Source organism: Mus caroli, chromosome 4 (genome assembly GCF_900094665.2).
Source record: "Mus caroli chromosome 4, CAROLI_EIJ_v1.1, whole genome shotgun sequence".
Taxonomy (NCBI): domain Eukaryota; kingdom Metazoa; phylum Chordata; class Mammalia; order Rodentia; family Muridae; genus Mus; species Mus caroli.
The window spans coordinates 9,809,603-9,814,285 of NC_034573.1; positions in this window are offsets into that span (position 1 = coordinate 9,809,603).

The following is a 4,683-nucleotide window of genomic DNA, read 5'->3' on the forward strand; positions in this document are numbered from 1 at the left end:
GGGTATGGGGGACTTTAGGGATAGCATTTGAAATGTAAATGAAGAAAATACCTAATAAAAATTTGGGAAAAAGCAGGATTATCTTGCTGTTCAGAGAAGTAAGCCAGACTCTCCTGACAGAAGTTTTGTAAGTTAGACCAGTCTCTATATTACTGGGGTTTCTGTTCTGGAGTTCGAGAAAGAAAAAAATTGTTCTCTAGCAGTTTTCTTCAAGATTAAACTTTTCCACCTTGGAGGGGAGCTCAGCAAGACACAGGGCTTCATTAAGGAGGCGAATCAGCTTTAGTCTGCAGTGCTGTGGTAGGGCATAGGAGGTTATTTGAATGTTGTTGTCTCTGTTGATGTTTGCTTTATGGACTGAGTATGTGGTCCATGTTGGAGAAGGTTCCATGAGGCGCTGAGAAGAAGGTGTGCTCTTTAGTGTTTGGGTGAAGTCTTCTGTAGACATGTTTCACCCATTTGAGGCACAGCATCCATTACGTCCATTATTTCTCGGTCTACTTTTTGTCTGAAGGTACTGACCATTGATGATAGTGAGGTGTTGAAGTCTCCCACTATTAATATGTTGGGTCTGATGTGTCACTGAAGCTTTAATATTGTTTCTTTTACAAATAGCAGTGTCCTTGTATTTGGGGCCTAGATGTTTAGAATTGAGACATCATCTTGATGGATTTTTCATTTGATGAGTATGAAGTGTCCTTCCTATCTCTAACACTTCCTAGAGGGCCAAGACCCAAAGCCCTAGGATAGAACCAAACATGCTGGGAAAAAAGAATAAACTTACTCCTAATGATATCTTGCTATATTCATAGACAGGAGCCCAGCGCAATTGTTAACAGAGAGGCTAAATCCAGTAACTGATGGAAAGAGTCAACCAATAAGCACAGCTCAGGGAATCCTGCTAAAAATAGGGAAGAAGCATTGTAGGAGTCACAGGGGTCAAGGGCACCATAAGAAACCCCATCAATGGATTTCTGAGTTTGAGGCCAGCCTTGTCTACGGAGTGAGTTCCAGGACAGCCAGGGCTATACAGAGAAACCCTGTCTCAAAAAACAAAAAAACAAACCAAACAAACAAACAAAAAACCAAAAAATCAAAACAACATACCAACAACAAAAGAAACCCCATCAAATCAACTAACACATAGAGCCTCACAGAGACTGAACTGACAACCAGGGAGCTACATTGTTCTGTTCTAGGTCCTTCGCATAGGCAATTAATTATACTCAGCTATACACAGTTATAGTTGTATAACTTGTTCTTCTCTTTGGACTCTCTCTCTCTCTCTCTGATATTTTCTTTATTTACATTTCAAATATTATCCCCTGTCTTAGTCAGGGTTTCTATTCCTGCACAAACATCATGACCAAGAACCAAGTTGGGGAAGAAAGGGTTTATTTGGCTTACACTTCCATACTGCTGTTCATCACCAAGGAAGTCAGGACTGGAACTCAAGCAGGTCAGGAAGCAGGGGCTGATGCAGAGGCCATGGAGAGATGTTACTTACTGGCTTGCTTCCCCTAGCTTACTCAGCCTGCTCTCTTATAGAACCAAAGACTACCAGCCCAGAGATGACACCACCCACAAGGAGACTTTCCCCCTTGATCACTAATTGAGAAAATGCCTTACAGTTGGATCTCATGGAGGCATTTCCCCAACTGAAGCTGCTTTCTCTGTGATAACTCCAGCCTGTGTCAAGTTGACACACAAATTGAGCCAGTACATCCCCTTTCCTAGTTTCCCCTCTGAAAATCCCCTATCTCCTCCCCACCCACCCTGCTTCCCAACCCACCCACTCCCATTCCTGGTCCTGGCATTCCCCTATACTGGGGCATAGAGCCTTCACAGGACCAAGGGCCTCTCCTCCCATTGATGACTGACTAGGCCATCCTCTGCTATATATTTAGCTAGATCCACAAGTTCCAGCATGTGTTTTCTTGGATTGGTGGTATAGTTCCAAGGAGCTCTGGGAGTACTGGTTAGTTCATATTGATGTTCCTTCTATGGGGCTTTAGTCCCCTTCAGCAACCTGGGTACTTTCTCTGGTTCCTTCATTGGGGACTTTGTGCTCCGTCCAATGAATGACTGTGAGTACCCACTTCTGTATTTGCCAGGCACTGGCAGAGCCTTTCGGGAAACAGCTATATCAGGCTCCTGTCAACAGGCTCCTGTTGGCATCTGCCTAGTGTCTGGGTTTGGTGGTTGTTTATGGGGTGGATCCCCAAGTGGGGCAGTCTCTGGATGGCCATTCCTTCAGGCTCTGCTCTGAACTTTGTCTCTTTGTCTCTGAGGCTAGGAAGTTGATGTAAAAATTGGTTTTATTTCTTCAGAGGAAATGATGAGATGAGAACTACACCATGTATCTGAATACATGGTGTAGGCTGAGCCCATAGCATTTCTATCTAACTCTCCCTAGACCTAAGCATGGAAGCTTGTAGCCTCCATATAATCTAATATAACCCTGGACCATGAAGGCTTCAGCTTCCAGTCTCTGTCTGCTAACTATGCCTAGAATGTTGCAGCTTCTGAGACTTACTACTGAATAAGCTCAGCCTTTCTAGTTCTTTCTGAACTCTGGCTGGCTGGTTCAACTCAGCTGTTTTGACTCAAATTTCTCTCCAAGCTGACTGATTCCATCTGTCTTCTCTCAGCTTCTCACTGAATTGCTCTACTTGTCCTCAAACTAACTCTGATAATTTGTTCTAATCTTCTGGCTCCTTCTTATTCACTGGCCTCAACTGCCTCTGCTGACCTACACTGAAATGCATGAACAAATTCAACTCTACTGCACTGTACTCACTGCACTGACTCCCAACTGGTTGACTCTCTCTCCTTACCCTGCTCTTAAATAACTTCTCTGTCCTGTGATGTTCTCATGAGAGTTGGGTATATCCTATTTGTGACTCATTCTGTCAAATCTTTCTCTGACACATCACTTTGTCTACCCCTCAATCTAATATCACTTTCAAACATGGTTGCTTCCTTCTGCAAACTAATTTTACCTTAAATGTATGTACTAAGGATGTGTCTATATTCCAGTCAGAAGGATTAAAGATGTGTAGCAGTTATCTGCATTCTGATCACAAGGACCTAGGTCTTTGTACGTGATCCCGTGCCAGAGCAGCTATGTTGCTGGATTATAATTCCCCTACAATTTGCATGCCACATAGAAGAAGCAAGCATTAAGTCCCTAAGATTAAGGAAGACTGGAGTGCTTGTGGAACTGTTGGTGGTTTATTTAATAAAGATGGTGGTTTATATACAGTTCAAGCAAAGCAGTCTATAGGTTCTGCTCACAGACCATCAGGAAATTTTTTTTGTCCTATGTGAGACATGCAGCTTCATGCAGGAACCACTGATGGTAATGTTATATCCTTATTTATACTCTTGTGCTTATTTGGGACCTAAAAGTATCTGACTGAAGACTTGGGAGACATAATGAGTATGGAGTAGAGGGCAGTGGCTATTAAGCTTTGCAAATGATTCTCTTATTGACTGGGGACCCAGCACTTGCATCAAGGAGGGTTGGCAGAGGGAGCAACAAACGAATGAAGAAAAGGAGATCCACATAAAGTGAGGTGTAAAGGAGAGACCTTCCTGTGAGAGATGACTTCCAGAAGACAGCACAGATGCCAGAAGCATCAAGGCTGGCCTGGGGAAAATGAAGCCGGAAACTGGGATGACTCAGAAGATAGGGATCTTCTCTAGAGGAGGGGGAGTTTTATAATAATAACATTTCTTAGCAGAACCCAGAGGGCTTGACATTCCTCGCGTATGCTTCTGTATGTGGAATAGTTAGAGGGTGGACAGGAAGGGGTGGAGAATGGAATATGGAATGTAAAAAACGAATTACAAATAAAATTATATTTAAAAAGAAAAAGAAAGCCAGGCAGTAGTGGTGCATGCCTTTAATCCTAGCACTTGGGAGACAGAGGCAGGGGGATTTCTGAGTTCAAGGTCAGCCTGGTCTACAGAGTGAGTTCCAAGAGAGCCAGGGCTACACAGAGAAACCCTGTCTCAATAAATAAATAAATAAATAAATAAATAAATAAATAAAAAGAAAAGAAAGAAAATGGGGTCAGGATTATGTTTGAGAAAGAGAGCTTTCAAGTTTCTGACTAAACTTTTGGTAAGCTCATTTTACATGGCACCTATTGCTACTTAAAACCTGTCTTTTAACAGTGTGATGAGAGATGGAGTCTAGAAAGAACCAACAACAGCCTTTCACTGTTCCTTTTATAAATTGTGTGTTTTGCTGACAAAGTCACAGACAGTAAAATTAAGGCAAGTGCAAACCACCCTTCTCGATGGTAAGTAATACATTCTTTTTTCACTCTGTTAGGAAAGACAGGAAAATGCTGTAAAGAGTGTTCAGTATTTAATTAATATGTGCTCTATATAGGAGATGTAAACTAATAATTACTATTGAGCTTTATGGGATTGAGTTGAATACAACATGCATACTTATTTGTGTACATAATACAGACATAAATATATGTAAATATGTGCTTATAATACCTATCTCTATATGTATATTAGTACAAATTGTGATCTGCCTACTATCATGAAATATTTTTATAATGTAACCTAAATTAATTTAAGTAACTCTATTTATGGTTCTGACTCAGAACCACTAAGTTGAATAGCAATATGCTCAAAAGGGTCTGAGGCTGGTAGAGCAAA